Source organism: Antechinus flavipes, chromosome 3 (genome assembly GCF_016432865.1).
Source record: "Antechinus flavipes isolate AdamAnt ecotype Samford, QLD, Australia chromosome 3, AdamAnt_v2, whole genome shotgun sequence".
Classification (NCBI taxonomy): Eukaryota; Metazoa; Chordata; class Mammalia; order Dasyuromorphia; family Dasyuridae; genus Antechinus; species Antechinus flavipes.
Window position 1 is genome coordinate 349664483 of NC_067400.1, and position 18191 is coordinate 349682673.

An 18191-nucleotide genomic window follows, 5' to 3' on the forward strand; every position below is an offset into this window, starting at 1 on the left:
TGGAAAAGGGAAGGTTAGCACAGACTGATAGCTGTCTCCAGGTAAGGACTGTCATGTGGAGGAGGAGGAATGAGATGTGTTCTGTTTGATCCCAAAAGTGGGAACCAGGAGCAGTAAGTGGGAGGTACAAAGAGGCCGCTTTACCTTGATCTGGGAGGAAATCTTCCTTACAATTAGACTTGTCCAGATAAGGAATGGGCTGCCTCTAGAAGGGGAGGGTGACCCCTGGGACAAGCTGGATGGACATATGCCATAGTGAGAATTCTTTAGGGAACAGGATTAGACTAGAGGGGCTGCTAATGTCCCATTCAACTCTGAATTCTCTGAGTGTGGGATGGCTGGACATTTAAAATTTTGTTCTCTGATTCTTGAACAGATGACAAATTCTCCCAAGAGCCATACAAAATCTGTACATGAGAGGTGAGAGGTGGGGCTGGGGGGAAGGGAAGTTCAAGACTGATTTTAGAGTCTAGTCAGACTGGTTGTCTTGTTCCTCTACGAGCACAATGCAGATATATACACATTCACAGGAACACCCCAAGGCCTGATATAGTATCATTTAGCCGCAATAACTCATTCAAACACACCTTAGGCTCTGAGAATCCTAGAACATCAAAGCTGAAAAGAACAGCAAAAAATCATCCTGCCCAAATCTTTCGTTTTACACATGGGGAGATTGAAGTCTGACTGTGAGAAATGATCTGATAGGAGAAACATCTTGCTTTAGTGGAAAGAGTATTCAAGGGGGAGCCAGGAAACATGGATTTTTATCCCAGCTCCTCCTCCTGGGAAGAATAAGACTGGTCATGACCCTTCACTTTTTGGAGCTTTTAGCAATTTTCTCTTCTTTAAAATGTGAATCCTAAGATACACCCTACTGTGCAGAATAATTGGGAAGACGGAGTTTTTAAAATTGTAGATTTATACAAATATAAACTATTATTACTCAAATAAAAATGAGGTTTTTCAGATTATCCACCAAGAATGTTCCTGAGTATCTTTGTGGCCACAGTAGGACTGTGCTGGTCATTGCTGGTGAGGAAGAAATATTCCATATTTTCATTTGTCTCACATTCCCATTGCCCTCAGAGAGTTTAAAATCTAGTTAAGAGCCAGTATTGACATCCTTTCTTTCTCCCTTCAGGCCATATGATGCAGAAAATTATCTTCATTGGTGAAACAAGGCCAAGAAGGACTGTTGAGTGAGATAGGAGGAAGCTCAGAGAATTAATTGAGTGAGTCATTCAGTGAATTAAATTAAGGAGGGCAAGCTAATGTCTTCTCTCTGGCAAAGAAGCAGACAGTTAACAACCTCTCCTGTGAGATGGAAGAAGTGGTTAAATTTTAAAGTGAGAAAGACTCTTCAGGGTCCTACCTCATTTGACATATGGGGAGATGAAAGCCCAGAGAGGGAAAACAATTATAGCAGAGCTAAGATTCAAATCAAATTCAATGGGTTTTCCCTTTATTTCCCCCCATTATACAATGCTCCCAAATGTACTAATTAACTGACAAAATGCTTTCCCTACAGAAAAACCTATATACATAATAAATAATTTTGGTGGGGATTAAGTGACTTGCCCAGGATCACATGGTTGGTAAGTGTCTGAGGTCAAAGTTGAACTCAGGTCCTCCTCCTCGTGGGCCAGCTGCTCTATCTATTATGTACCTAATTGCCCCTATAATAAATAATTTATTTAAATCCTTCTCATTACCAAGAGGACTCCCCCCCAGCTTATTAAAATTGAAAGGATGTTTTGTATAATTCTCATCTACTTAAACTAAATCTATAAATGAAAGTTGCTTTCTTCTCAATGGCCAAAATAAATCCCTATTTATATTGAGAAAAGGAAAAAAAAAAAAAAACATTTGGAAACAAGTTACTTACCAGCTGTTTGACTGAATTCAACAGGGAAGGCTAGTAATACTGAATTCATGGTACTAATTCATTGTCAAGAGCTGTTCAACCATCCAAATACCTCCCTAGACAAAGCTGAGAAGTTTATTGCCATTTTAACCAATTTAGAAAGTGCCTCTATGACTGTAAATAATTTTTATGTACTTGTAAGGGGAAAAAGAGACCAAATGAAACTCTAAAATTTCATTTTTTCCACTTGCTGATACATTAGAAGGAATCCCATTAAAAGACAGGAATTGCTGGGTCAAGGTTTTAAAACAGTCTCCAAGATTTATTACCAGAGAAAGGACCTATTTAGCTTTAACTGATACTTGTAGAGAACAAATCCTGTTTTTAGAGATTAGATTTTTCCTCTCCATTGCATGGCCCAGGAAGCAGGGTGTCTGACAGCAGTGTTCATGATTTATGTGCATGCTTATTAAACTCAGCACTTCATTTGATCATGTACCAGTCAATACCAAAGAAACATCCTTATCCTAATGAAAAATGATGAGCTAAGAACTTATAGTGAATATGTAAGAATCACCAAAAAAAAAAAAAATGATTCTTGTTATAAATGACAGAAGTTATTTAACATGAAAGTAATAGGTGGATACAGCAGGTAGACTGGCATGGAGTTAGGAGACTTGAATTCAAATCTAATCTCCATTTCCTCAGCTATAAAATGGGAGTAAAATAGCACTTACCTCTAGATCAAATAAGAAAGATGCTATTTGTAAAGTGCTTAGCCCAGCTCTTGGTACATATAGGTACTAAATAGATGATAGCTATTTTATTATTGTTATTGTTGTTATCATTCTATACTTTTTAGTTTTAACAGGGCTTTAGAAATGATCAAGCCCAGGGATCCTGGACCTCTTTGTCACTCTGATGAAACAAAAGTAGGGAGCTTTTCTTTAAATGCGGAAAATAAAATAGGTTTACAAAAGCAACAATATATTGAAATAGAATTATCAAAACATTTTTAAAAGAAGTCATCAGACCCCAGATTAAGAACACTTGTCTAGTTCTCACTTTACAGAGAGGGAAACTGAGGCTCGGAGGGGAGAAATTTCTTTGGAAGGTTATACAACTCATTTTACCTCTTGGATCCCAGCCCAATGTTCTCCCTATTATGCCATGCTGTCTTTGCCATACCATCATATAGATTGACCGTAACACAAGGAGAAGACTCTAAGTATATAGCTTATCCTTTTTATTCTTTTGTTAAAGTTTATATTTTTTATAAAATAAGCTCTATTCATGTGAAGAGGGCCCTCAAAAATACACACACACACACACACACATATACACAGAATTCAGTTCACCACAGAGATGAACACACAATAGAGTTACTGAAACTTAATTAAAATAAAACAGGGAGGGGGGCAGCTAGGTAAAGCAGTGGATAGAGTCAGGAGGATGTGAGTTCAAATCTAGCCTCAGACACTTAACACTTCCTAGTTGTGTAACCCTGGGCAAGTCACTTAACCCCAATTGTCTCAGCAATAAAATAAAATAAAACCCAAGACACTATCTTAGTACAGAACAGAAAGGCTGGATATCAGGTTATAAAGGTCTTTTTTTTTTCCTTCTTTTTTGGGAGAAGCAATCCAAAGTGTCATACAGCTAAGAAGTGATTGAGGAATTTGAATTCAGAGCCTCCCGACTTCAGGGCTGGTGCTTGATGCATTGTGTTACATAGTTGCCTCATAAAGGTCTTTTAAAGCTAAAATTGAAGTTTATATTTATCCTAGCACCAGAAGGGAATCTCTTGAGGTGTAGAGGGGAGTCACACGGATCAGTACTTAAGGAAAATTTCTTTGGCGGCAATATGTACTCAATGTTTGGTAGGAGACTTAAGGCACAGAAACCAGGTAGGAGATTATTGCAGTAATTTAGGTGAGAGGTGATAGAGGGTCTGAATTGTGGGGGTAACTGGGTAAGTAAAAGGAAAGGGTCAAATGCAAATGATGTTGTAAAGGCAGAAATGACTATGGAAATTTATGGTCCATGTAGTGCTCATTTGGCAGTTCATCACATATTGCCTTGGGCCATCTCTTGGCCTATTCCTCTCTTACTTAACCCTTGTAATTATTGCTTAACTTTCATATACTTCACCTAGATTGTAAGCACCTTCAGGGCAAGAGCTAGATCATAAATCTTGCTTATCCCCACGGAACTGAGCACCACAGTAGTCCCTCAGTATGAAAATATATGATGGAGCTGTGATTTTGTTGGCAGGGGGACCACCACCAACACAAATAAAAACTCATTCATGACTCCAAAAATGTGAGGGAGTTTTCGGGGTCTCAAAGCATCTGAGCCGCAGAGTTTGTAAATATCAGAAATGGAATTTGAACCCAGATCTTCAAGTCTATTCCAAGGCTGCCTTTGGTTACTCATGAATATGTTAAATATCCCCCAATGGGAGTCTCAGAACGGCTCCAAGAGTCTTAAAGGTTATCTTCTCCAACATTTCTGATTATGGGAGAATTAAAACTCAGAAATATGAAGGTTCTAAGGTCACGTAGTAATTAGTGGTGCATGACAAACAAATAAATAAATTGCATTAAATAAATAGACCCACTGGGTAAAGTTTTAAAATGTTCCTCGTCTGTTCTGTTGCAATGGAATTTATTGTAACACAATTTGTCCTGTACAAACACAGCAATCTTCAGTTCAATGGAGAGAATACCTCCAATTCTTGGTCTTTCTTGCTGCTCTAAAAGGGTAGAGAGATGCTCATCTAAACCTCAGCTTCTTAAACTGTCTCATGACTCCACATGGAGTCTCATAAGTGAATGTGAGAGTTATAAAATTATGATTTATTATCCATAAGTATTTGATTTGTATACTTAATTTACATACCTATATACCCAGGGTCATGTAAAAATTTTTCAGGCAATAAAAGGTCACAAGTAGAAAAAGCTTAAGAAGCCCTGATTTAAACTATGCCCCTGACCTAGGACTAATAAGAAAATAGCACCTACTGCCAGAGATAAAGTGTAGCCCCCTTCAGCCAAAGTTCAGTTTCCTCAGGGAGAAGCTATGACAAACATGATGCACGTGTCAGTATTTAGCACCAGCTATTTGAAGGAAAAACACATGGAAATGAAAATTGAGTTTTTATCAAATGTTTCTGTTACAGTGAAAAAAAAAATAAAGTTCCACAAATTCAGACTCCACAGTCCTTTTGTATTTAATAACTGTTTAATTTAAATTCAGAGTAATGGCAAATATAGACAAGAATTGGACTGAAATAGAGACTAATAGCATTAGTCACCTCCCCTCCAAAAAAGCGAATTGAAACTTTAAAAACTGATTCAAATTTATAAGAAAAAGAGCTATTCCCTAATTAATAAATAACCTAAGGTTATAAACAGGCAGTTCTTAAGGAAAGAAACCCAAAAGATCTATGGCTATATGAAAAACTTCTCAAAATCAGTAATTAGAAAAATGTAAATTAAAGCAATTCTGAGATTCTACTTCATAGCCATTAGAGTAGAAAAGAGGACAAAAAAGGGAAAATGATCCATGTTGGAAGGACTGTGGGGAAACAGGCACATTGATGTACTGATGGTGAATCTGTGGATGGTATAACATTCTAGAAAACAATTTGGAATTGCACAAAATGACAGCAAATAATGTATATGTATCCTTTACCCCAGCTACACCACTATTGGGCCTACACCCAAAAGAGATACCCAAAAAACTGGAAACTAAGACAATAGATAATAATTGAGCAACAATTGCTTAAGTTTTGGTATATGAAATGTGCTGAACTATCATGCATGATAGAGAAAATACTGGTGATTTCAAAAAGATATGGAAAGACATATGAATTAATGCAAAGTGACATAAGCAGAAGCAAAAGAAATTTTTCTAATGTCATACAAATGTTGCATGCACTTTCAGATGAGATCACTGCATTTTTACTTTTACTTAACTTTTATTTTCCTATAAAAGACTTCACATGAAGTAAATATATATAATTTGAAAATAAAACACATCAATACAACCTTTTAAAAATTAAAAAAAAAAATACAACTTTAGTTGCATATAGAAGTAGAATGTCCAAAATGAAGGGAGCAATGGTTCCATGGTGCCTTACCCTAGTTAGGCCAGAGCACTGTGCTCAGTTCTGGACACCACATGTGAAGAGAAACACTTAAAATCTGAAGCCTGTTCAGAGGAGGGTCATCAGGATGTCAAGGGAGCCAGAAAAGTCATTTCAAGAACAAATTAAAAACATTTGTCCAGGGGAAGAAAGCACTTCAAGGAGACATGATAAATGTCTTCAAATATTTAAAGGGCTGTCACATAGAAAAAGGATTAGAGTTATAGCTACAAAGGACAAATCTAGAACCAGTGGAGAGAAGTTCTAAGGAGGAATTAAATGATGCGATAAAATGAAGAGTTAATGAAGAGTAAATGACTCAGCATGATTTCTAACTATTAAAGCTGTGGAAATAAAGGAATGCTTATGAAGTAGTGGGTTTGCCATCACTGGAAGCCTTTGGGCAAAAGCTGGATGAGTACCTAACAGAGCTGTTGTAGAAGACATTCCTGCTTCAGGTGGGAGGTTAGAAGAGAAGATCTTTAGGTCCCCCTCAGGGCTATAAAATTTATCACTCTATAATTTAGGCAATCTTCTGATCACTAGAATTCATGTGGTTTGACTGCATGCAGTTGAATACCTTGAACCAAATTACCTTTGGCATTCATCATGCCATTTCACAAGAATCTAATACCATGTCACATTTGCCTCTGTCTCTGTCTCTTTCTGAATTTCTGTCTCTCTGTTCTAATCTCTGTCTCTGTCTCTCTGTCTTATCTCTTGTTCTTCTTCCTATTCTTCTTCCCTCCCTCCCCCTCCTTCTCCCTCTCTCTCTGATTTTTCTTTTTGTCTTTGTCTCTATCTCTGTCTCATCTCTTCTTCTTCTTCCTTCCCTCCCTTCCTCCCTTTTTCCTCCTTCTCTTCCTCCTTCCTCTCTTTCTCTGATTTTTCTTTTTGTCCCTGTCTGTGTGTCTCTCTCTGTCTCTGTCTCATCTCTTCTTCTTCTTCTTCTTCTTCTTCTTCTTCTTTTTCTTCTTCTTCTTCTTCTTCTTCTTCTTCATTCCTTCTCTCCCTCCCTCTTTCCCTCCTTCTCTCCCTCCTCTCTCTCTCTTTCTGATTTTTTTCTTTTTGTCTGTCTCTCTTGCTGTCTCATCTCTTCCTACTTCCCTTCTTCTCCCCCTTTCCCTCCTTCTCTCCCTCCCCCTCCCTCTCTCTCTAATTTCCCTTTTTGTCTCTGTCTCTATCTCTTTGTCTCTGTCTTATCTCTTCTTCTTCTTCTTCCCTTTTTGTCTCTGTCTCTCCATCTCTGTCTCGTCTCTTCTTCTTCTTCCTTCTCTCTCTCCCTTTTTCCTTCCTTTTCTCCCTCCCTCTCTCTCTTTCTCTGATTTCTTTTTGTCTGTCTCTCTATCTCTCTCTATGTCTCTGTCTCTCTCTGTCTCTCTCTCTTTTTCTCTCTCTCTGTGTGTGTGTGTCTTCTCCACCCCGCCCCATGCCAGTACCACATCATGCCAGTAATTGGTTTGCTCAGCCACAGACCTCTCTAATCAATAAACCGGACACTCACCTCGTGCTTTGGACCAGTCAGCCAAGTTGACTTTTCTTAATTCTTGTAAAGAGTTTTGCAGACCCAAGCTTTCCGATCAGCTGTCAGTGAATCAGGCGCTCACACTCAGTCTTGCCTTGGCTCCTTTGCCAGCTCTACAATGACATTCAATACCAAAGGAAAATGATTGCTCTGTGCCCAACTTTTAAAACTGCTTATCTCAGGAAGTCCTGGCTTGGGTTTGACATGGAGGCTAGGTTTGTATATTCAGTAATTAAACTTTTCCAACTACAGCATAACTTTGGGTGGAACTAGTCACTCGCAGATTGTTCCCAAGACAATACAATCAATAGAGCCAGCATTATCAGTTGTACCAATTGCAATGTTCTGTAAGGAGAGCACAAACCCACTCTCTGGGTTCTCCTTTCCTTATCTCTCAAGTAACCTAGCTATCTTACAGGACTCTAATGAGGATCAAGAAATAACAGGTGGGAAAGTGCTTTGAAATCTCTTAATCTCCAAAAACTGAAGTGAAATTATTTTTTCTAGAATAATTCTTAAGGCAAATTCTAGGACATAGTCTCAAGGGAAAATCATAGATGATGTATTTGGCTTTGTTTTGATTGGGAATTACTACACCAAAAAACTGATGTCTCCTCACTATGGAGAAAAAATGCTAATTCAGATCCCTTCGTCCCTTCTTACTTCTTTTCATCAATCTTCTTTCTTTCTTTCTCTGCCTTCCTTATACCTCCATTTCTTTCTCCTCTCCTTTTTCTCCCTTCATACTTTTGCCCCTGTCTTTTCTTCATTCTCTTTTCATCCCTTCCTTCTCTTCACTTTCTTTTTCCTTTGCTTTTCCCTTTTTTCATTTGTGACTCTCCTTCCTTTTCTTCACTTTTTCCTCCCACTTTTCCTTCCCTCTGTCCCTTCATTTCATCTTTTCTTTTTTTCTCTCCTTCCTTTCCCTTTCTCTCTGTCTCTTCCTTTTCTCCTCTTTCTCTCCTCCCTTCCTCCTTCTCCCTGTCCCAGATAGACTTCCTTTTCTGCACAGGAAGAAATGCAAACATCTATCAAGAGGCCACCATGAGTCACTGAAGAATTTTTTTTGCTACATTGTATTAGAAGGAAGTGATGTCATGCCAGTCAAATAGCAAGTCATTTTGAAATTAGGAGTTTCTCTTAATTCTTTCAGGAATGTAGGAAACTTCACCTACACTCCATATTTTTGCCCCACCCAAAGTGAAAAAAATGAATGTTAAATGATAATTTCCCCAACTCTATTTTGGGAATTCAGAAAAATGCTGACATCTATATTCTTTCTACGTGGCTAGCTACAAAGCACATAGGGTCATATCTCTGTAGGAATTTAATTGTGAAATACTTATTTCCACCTATTGTCTGTCAGTCAATTCAATTCAGTAGATATTTATTAAGCCCTTACTATCTATAAATCTTGGTGATAAACTATGTATATTTGTTGGCCAAGTATTATCTTCATGAAGTCTGAGGGGGTTCATCATTAGTCTAGCTGCAAGGTGATGAATTCTCAGCCTTAGAAACTCAAGAAGACCATCTAGTCATCTAGAGAAGAGCTATGATATAGAACTAGATGGAGAACATAACCATGGAGTTTATATAGGACACCAGGGGGAAAGTAAAGAACTATCAGACATGGTCTTGAGGAGCTTATAATCAAGTAGGGAAGGTAAGACACATAACAGTAACTGCAATACAAAGGAGAAGATAACAAGAACTTTTAAATTTTATAGACAGAAAAACAGGTGGAAGATAGATAGATGATAGCTAGATAGGTAGACAGGCAGACACATAGATAATGTGATAGGTAGATTGAGGCAGATAATAATATGTAAAGGATATATATGGGTAATATATATGTAATAAATAGAAGATCTAAATAGATAGATGATTGATGAGAGAGACAGATAGACAGACAGACAGACAGAAACAGAAAGAGAGAGACAGAGAGAAAGGAGAGAGGAGAAAGAGAGAGAGTGAGGGAGAGAGACAGAGAGAGAGTGAGAGAGACAGACAGACAGACAGAAACAGAGAGAGAGAGACAGAGAGAGAGAAAGGAGAGAGGAGAAAGAGAGAGAGTGAGGGAGAGAGACAGAGAGAGAGTGAGAGAGACAGACAGACAGACAGAAACAGAGAGAGAGAGACAGAGAGAGAGAAAGGAGAGAGGAGAAAGAGAGAGAGAGTGAGGGAGAGAGACAGAGAGAAAGAGAGTGAGAGAGACAGACAGACAGACAGACAGAAACAGAGAGAGAGACAGAGAGAGAGAAAGGAGAGAGGAGAAAGAGAGAGAGAGTGAGGGAGAGAGACAGAGAGAAAGAGAGTGAGAGAGACAGACAGACAGACAGAAACAGAGAGAGAGACAGAGAGAGAGAAAGGAGAGAGGAGAAAAAAAGAGAGAGTGAGGGAGACGGAGAAAAAGAGAGTGAGAGACAGAGAGAGAGAGAGAACATTTATTAAACACTTACTATGTTTTGTACACTATTTAATAATATTGAATAATAATACTGTAGACTGAGGATACAATTAAAAGCAAGCGAGAGGACTACATAGTGATGCAGTGGATAGAGCCTGGCACCAGAGACAGGAGGACCTGAGTTCAAATCTAGCCTAGTTGAGTGACCCTGGGAAAGTCACTTAACCTCAATTATCTTGCCCCCCTCCCTCCAAAAAAAAAAAAAAAAACCATCCCTTCCCACATGGAGTTCACTTATTAATAGTGAACTCTGAGAAGATTTGTGTTAATCAATTAAGTAAACAAAAAGAGAATATTGATAAGAACTACAATATGGTAAAACTAGCTAGTCATGACTCCAGAAAACTGACAATGATTTGTGCCTCCCTACTCTTGGCCACAAAGAATCAGACATGACTGAAATGATTAAACAACACACGCTTTTTTTTAATAATAGTTTTTTATTTTTCAAAATACATGCAAAGATAGTTTTCAACATTCACTCTTGCAAAACCCTGTTCCAAATTTTTCCCCTCCTTCCACCCTCTCTCCTAGACATAGCAAGTAATCAAATATAGGTTAAATATGTGCAATTCTTCTAAATGTTTTTCCACATTTATCATGTGGCACAAGAAAAATCAGATCAAAAAGGGAAAAAAAATGAGAAAAAAAAAAAAAACAAGTAAGCAAACAAGAAGAAAAAAAGTAAAAAATACTATGCTGTGATGCATGTTCACTCCCCATAGTCCTCTCTCTGGATTCAGAGGACTCTCTCCATCACAAGTCTATTAGAATTGCCTGAAATCACCTGGTTGAACAACACAACTCTTGGTAAAGAACAGACTAGAGGGGCAGAATAAGATGCTACTTATCAGACATAGCTAAAATGTGGATTTGATTTGCCTGAGTCTACTTGTTATAAGAGAGGATTTTAATTTGAAATGGGGGAAATGAAGTTGTGTACGTAAGGAGGAATAATGTTGCGGTTGTTAACTTGTTTTTCAGTACTGTCCAACTCTTTGTGATCCTATTTGGAGTTTTCTTGGCAAAGGTACTGAAGTGATTTGCCATTTCCTTTTTTTACAGATGAGAAAAGTGAAGCAAACAGAGTTAAGAATTTGCCCTGCTAGTATCTGAGACCAGATGTGAACTCAGGGAGATGAGCCTGGTACTCTATCCATTGTATCACCTAACTGAAAGAAGGAGGTTCAAAAGGGATTAGCAAGAAACTGATCAAAGAACTCTGTTAAATTTAATATATGCTTTATTTTATTTATTTATATCTTAATATACACTTTATTTTATAAGAAATTGATTATGTTATATGCAATTTTCTATTCTTTTATAAGGAAATATTCATTTTATATGTGTCAAATTTATGACAACTATGTATGTGTGTGTGTATGTATGTATGTATGTATTACTGGAAATGTGATTCCATCAGTGGAGAGAACTTTTGCTGAGGAACTCCCTCTCTCAATGCAGAGCATCACTTGCTTAATGACTTCTAGTCTTAGAAGAGGAAGATGAAAGGGGGGAAAAGGAAGAGAGAGAAAGAAAATAATAAAAGAATGGTAAATAGATTAGATAATGAATGGACAGAATAATAGATGATAAGTAGATGAATGAGGGGAGAGAGACAGAAACAGAGAAAAAGAGAGAGACAGAGACAGAGACAGAGACAGAGAGAGACAGAGAGATAGAGAAGAGGGGAGAAAAACCAGGAAGTTGTATGAGCTCTCCTTCACATTCTGGACTGATTGAACGTACAAAGAGATGAGTGAAACACTTTTCCAGCTTAAGATTATCTTGGCAAAGTTTCAAGAAACATTTGTCTCACTTGGATGAAAGGAGAACACAGACAATGTCCACTACTACTAGGTCAGAATATCTCAGTGCAGTGAGCAAGCCCCCAGCTCTCAAAGCCAGTGATTCCACTTGCAGCTTCCAGCACAAGAATCTTAGAAGAGCAACCTCTGTATCCCAGGAGCAGAGCTCAACTTTAAAAACCACAAAATAGACCAAAAAATGAGAAAGAAATTAAAAAGAACCTTGACCATAGAAGGTAATGTGAAAGATCAAACTTTAACTGAAAAGAGAAAAAATATCTACATGTAAAGCCTCAAAGGGAGATATAAACTGGTCTCAAATTCTTAAGGCCTTCTTTAAAGAGTTCAAAAAAGATTTTTTCTGAGAGGCAATTAAGACTAAGTGACTTGCCCAGGGTCACACATCTAGTAATTAGTGTTAAATGTCTGAGACCAAATTTGAACTCAGGTTCTCATCCCCTACACCATCTAGCTGCCCCTCATAAAAAGACTTTTATAGTCAAATAAGAGAGGTAGAAGAAAAATTAGGAAAAGAAAGAATCAATATCTTGGAAAAGGAAAGATAAAAACTGACTGAAAAAACAATTCTTAAAAAATTATATAATTGGTTAAATGCAAAAATAAAAATCTCCTGAAGAAAACAACTCCTTTAAAAGAAGAGTTGGTCCGTTATGGAATATTATTGTTCTGTAAGGAATGACCAGCAGGATGACTACAGAGAGGACTGGCGAGACTTACATGAACTGATGTTAAGTGAAATGAGCAGAACCAGGAGATCATTATATACCTCAACAACAATACTGTTTGAGGATGTATTCTGATGGAAATGGATCTCTTCGATAAAGAGAGCTAATTCAGTTTCAATTGATCAAGGAGGACAGAAGCAGCTACACCCAAAGAAAGAACACTGGGAAATGAATATAAACTGCTTGCATTTTGTTTTTCTTCCCAGGTTATTTATACCTTCTGAATCCAACTCTCCCTGTGCAACAAGAAAACTGTTCGGTTCTGCACACATATATTGTATCTAGGATATACTGTAACCTATTCAACATGTAAAGAACTGCTTGCCATCTGGGGGAGGGGGTGGAGGGAGGGAGGGGAAAAATCGGAACAGAAGTGAGTGCAAGGGATAATGCTGTAAAAAATTACCCTGGCATGGGTTCTGTCAATAAAAAGTTATTTTAAAAAAATTTTTAAAAAGAAGAAGAGTTGGTCAAAAGGAAGTACAAAAGCTAACTGAGGAAAATCACACCTTAAAAATTAGAATTGGGCAGATGGAAGCTAATGATTCTATGAGACATCAAGAATCAGTCAAACAAAATTTAAATATATAACTACCTCATTGGAAAAAATAAGTGACCTGGAAAATAGATCCAGGAGAAATGACTTAAGAATTATTGGACTACCTAAAAGCCATGATCAAAAAAAGAGTCTGGACAGCTTCTTTCAAGGGTTTAACCATGTTTATGGTTACCCTGAGTTAGGATATGATGATGGAGAAAGAGGAAGCCTGGCCAGATTCCAGGGCCCATCACTGCAATTCCTGAGGTTTCTGGGGTATAGGATACTGGGAGGAGGCAGCTCTCTTCCAATGGTCAGTCTGCTTGTAGTTAAGGCTCAATCCCAGAGGCTTCCTCCTCAGGATGTCCCTAAAGGACATTCACAGGACCAGTGATCTATTCTGTGGCACTGGAAGCAGGCACTCTTGTTGCAAGATTTGCTGGAGAGATTCCCTGGGGTCCCAGTTGTGACAGTGACCAAACACTGAACCTGTTTCCCTGTTCCTAACCCTGTGGTCCAGTTCCTCAGCCAGGGTGCAGTTTCTGTTGTTTTTAACAAAGGCTCCTCCAAAGGGTTGCCTGAGGTGTCTGGGGACTCAAGGCTAATTTCTGTAGCTTCCTCCAGATGTCAGGAGCAGATTGACTCAAAGAAGGCATGCTAAGGATCACTGTAACCCCCAGGGAAGAGGAGTCAAGGTTGATGTATTTCTTTAAAGCCTCTCTCAATGGGCTCTGATATAGGGCCGGATGCTCTTCAGAGTCTTGAGTGATTTCCTTGACTTTCTCATAATTAACCTGCTTTTTGACCTCTTTTTCAAGCCTTCCATCAGTCATGTGAGCCTATGGCTCCTCCTGGCCCTATCTCTGTCATCCTGATAGTCCCAATGAGATTGGCAGAAAGAACGCCATTTGCCCCAGGAGGGTATGTATTCCCCAAGGAAGACTACACTACATTGTCCCCAAATTTCTGGGGGAGATCACAGATTCTCTTTTTTGCTCCTCAACGGTACAGCAAGAGGAAATGAAATGATCATACAAATGCCCCACCTCCAAGTAAGATCAAATTGGAGCACTACTGCCTTAAACTTGGTGGGATTTTCAGAGTAGCAGCCAAGTTCCTCTTTGACCTATAAGTTGGTCACAGTGAATGGAACATGGACTCTACTAGTCCCTCCTTGCCCATCAGCAACCTCCTTCAAGGAACAGAGTTTAGAGAGAGTCTCAGCATGTTCAGGCGGGTCAAGATGGGGGAAAATAGAAGATTCTTCTCCTTGTATTAGACAGGCTTAGAATGTGGAGCTGTGGAGTTAGGGGAGTGTTGTGAAGTATAGAGTCCAGATCCTGATAGGAGAATGGTCCTGGCAAGAATTCTGGACTTCTGGACTTAAAGGAAGGGGAGACATTTGGCCCTGAGGGAGTGAAAAGGAGAGGGTCATCAAGGAGGTCACCTTCTTCAATTTATCTTGCTAAATTTGGCCAGTAACATCCTACTTTGTTGTCTTAATTTAGGGTCTTGAGACAGATCCATGAAGACCTGGATGTAAGGGACTTCAGTCCATGGTACTGGTAGCAGAGTAGATCAAGGTGAAGAATGGTATTATAATTGAGAGACCCACAGGAGGGCCATTTCTTCTGAACCTCCAGGGTGTTCTAAAACAAGATAAACTCCCTCCTTTTGAGATACATCAAATGTTTCTATTATTCAGGAAGCAACCTAAGGAAGAGTCCCAGGGGATGGAAGGGGGCTATTCTATTTTTGCAACAAGGCATGAAAGGTTCCTGTTCCCATAGCCACTCACTTCTTCTGATGTCCTGGAGAGGGAGAAAGTGAGAATGCAAGTCTTCCCAAGAACAGGCATCCCTAGTCAAAAAGGAAGTGTGCAAAACTGTGGAAAGCTGCAGAACAAAGCCCCAGCAAGCCTACCTAGTGGCTTGGGGGTGTCTCAGGTATAGGACAGAATGGAGCTTATCTTGACAAGGAGCTGATAGAGCTGTCAGACTCTCCCCATACAAGTCACCAAAATGAGACACAAGATGTCTCAAAAGAGTTCACAGGCTCAGATCATCTCAAGTTAAGGGACAAAGTTTATTATAATGCTACCAAGTGGATTCAGCTCCTTAGGGGAACTAACACCTCAGCAGTGAGCAAACAGATTTTTTTTTAACTGGGAAAACTAAATGTGTGTCTGGTATGCTAATGTTCTTAAAGGGACCTACAGTTCTAGAACTTTGTACACAAGTGCCCTTCCCATAGTTCATTAGGTGAAAGAAACCCATGGTGGGAGGAGAGGATACTTCAGGGGGTGTGTTTTTAGTTCTACTGCATCTGTAGCCCAAATAACAGTCATACAATTTTATACTGCACCTGCACTGCGTAGATATCCTGTTATCACTGGCCAACAAGACTTTATTGTCAGTCAGCATCCTCTTGGACCCAACATCCTGGTTGTGCAAGATAACCTAAAGCAAGAGAGCCTAAGGGAAGTACTAACTCACCTTCATTTCTTACAACGGGTTTCCAGGTGTATTTTTCATTTGTATCTCACCACAAACCTGTGATGTAAGTAGTACAGACCATTATCATCCCATTTTATGGAGAAGAAAACTAAGGCTCAGACATATTAAGTGATTTGCCAGCCACCAATATGGTACCCTATTTCAGAGATTATGATACAGTTCCTTTCCCTCATATAGATTTACACAATGTAGATCTCTCAAAACTTTCTCAGAGAGAATACTTTAATCGATTATTTTGCAACATAGTATGAACAAATTCTAAACACATCCCTGAGAGCCAGCTTTGAGAGATGGCAGAGATCAGAATATGAGGACCCTGGATAACTTGGGCAAAATATATCAGTGTAAGGCAAGAATGGGAAGCCGAGGGCACCAACAATTATCTCTTATTTCTCAAGCCTTGGGATGACCTGTCCTGGGGGTCTCCATTAATTATATAGTTTTTGGTGGAAAGTAAAAGAAGCAAATCACAAGAAAATGAGCTCATGTAAAAGACTTGATGGGGAAAAAAAAACCAACTTTGCAAGACTTGGAGTTCTGATCAATTCAATAATCAACTATAATTTCAGAATATCTATGATAAAGAGTGTTACCCAAATCCTGACAGACAGGTGATAGATTCAGAATGAAGAATGGAGACATGGATTTTCAGACATAGTCAATGTGGAACTTGGTTCTGCTTAACTATGTATTTGTTTTGGCCTTTATTTTATTATTATTATTATTATTATTATTATTATTATTATTACTCAGCTGTGGAAATAGTGGGGAGAGAAAAGGGAGAGAATATTTGTCAATTGAAAAAAAATTATGTCTTTTTTTTGTTTTGTTTTTTCTCTCCCATGGTTTTTCCCTTTTGTCCTGATTTTTCTTTCCCAACATGATTCATAAAGCAATGTGAATTAAAAATAAATTATTTTTTTAAAAAAGAAAAAAAATTATGATTAATTTTTTAAAAGATATGCGTTTAAGGAAACATGTTCCCGATTTCCTGACAGAAGTAATGGACTCAGGATATAAACTGATTTTTTTTTACATGGCTGGCACAGGAATTTGTCTACACATCTTTGTTATAAGGGTTTTGTTTTGAGTTTTTCTTCCCAATGGATCAAAATATCACTACAAAAATCCAAGCATTGACTAAATGCTTGCTATGTAGTAGATGTCATGCTGGGAACATGTAAGTACAGACTGGGGAACTATGTTTTAGCTTTCTCCAGATAGGAGATGACAGTGGTCACCTAAGAAGGCACAAACAGCCCAGCCCAAGAGCATGAAAGTTTCACCGGAGGGAGCAGGGACAGATTCTGGCTGTGCGGGCTCCCCCAGTGTAAGTCGGGCGAGCATTGTCATTGGCTCTCACTCCAGAATTCTTGCCCCAATGATGGGTGATTCTGAAATGTTCTGGACTTGATAATTGTAGCAAGGTTCAAGAAGTATGGAATGTTCCCAAATCTAGAATTCATCATCCCTGCTCTCTCCAAAGCCCTGCTTGTTTTCCTTCCCTTTCTCCCTGTCTCCTCCTCTCAGGACCTTTGGAAATCTGGACTGGGATAAAGATCAAGGATGCACTATGCACTGATGGGCATTTCCTATATTCTGCTATTCCTCATTTCCCGTAGCCTTGGGATGCCTTGATGATTCTGCATTCTCTTATGGGGCCAGACAGGTTGAGTCAGAGAAGGCTGATAAAAAAAAGTTCACAAGAATTCAGTAAAATAAAGGGGAGAGGATTGGCCCAGAGCTCACGGAAGAAGCTTCCTGGGAATAGGCAGGAAACAGGGAGGTTTCAGCCTCACCAGTCCATCTGTCCAAAGAGAACAAATAGGCCCAGAGCTGCCAACAGAAAGGTCAAGGGGCTTTTTAGGGAAGCTGTCTTTCAAAGAAACCATGGAAGTGAAACTTTGTCCACAGTAGGTTCTATAGAAATATGTAAAAAAGAAATGGGACAAAAAGTTATCAAACTGTGCATACCCTTTGATCCAGCAGTGCTACTACTGGGCTTATAACCCAAAGAGATACTAAAGAAGGGAAAGGGACCTGTATGTGCCAAAATGTTTGTGGCAGCCCTGTTTGTAGTGGCTAGAAGCTGGAAAATGAATGGATGCCCATCAATTGGAGAATGGCTGGGTAAATTGTGGTATATGAATATTATGGAATATTATTATTGTTCTGTAAGAAATGACCAGCAGGATGAATACAGAGAGGATTGGCGAGACTTACATGAACTGATGCTAAGTGAAATGAGCAGAAACAGGAGATCATTATACACTTCAACAACAATACTATAGGAGGATGTATTCTGATGGAAGTGGATTTCTTTGACAAAGAGACCTAACTGAGTTTCAATTGATAAATGATGGACAGAAGCAGCTACACCCAAAGAAAGAATACTGGGAAACGAATGTGAACTATTTGCATTTTTGTTTTTCTTCCCGGGTTATTTTTACCTTCTGAATCCAATTCTCCCTATGCAACAAGAGAACTGTTCGGTTCTGCAAACATATATTGTATCTAGGATATACTGCAACATATCTAACATATATAGGACTGCTTGCCATCTAGGGGAGG

General features: G+C 38.8%; 1 protein-coding gene across 1 annotated transcript in view; it reads right to left on the bottom strand.

Annotated features, from left to right (window-relative positions):
* The window catches only part of RALB (RAS like proto-oncogene B), a 106563-nt gene that overhangs the window by 81605 nt on the left and 6767 nt on the right, over positions 1-18191 (bottom strand). The window contains exon 2 of the mRNA XM_051985735.1: positions 7522-7655. The gene's annotated coding sequence lies outside the window, so the exon portion shown is untranslated. The remainder of the gene's footprint in view (positions 1-7521; positions 7656-18191) is intronic.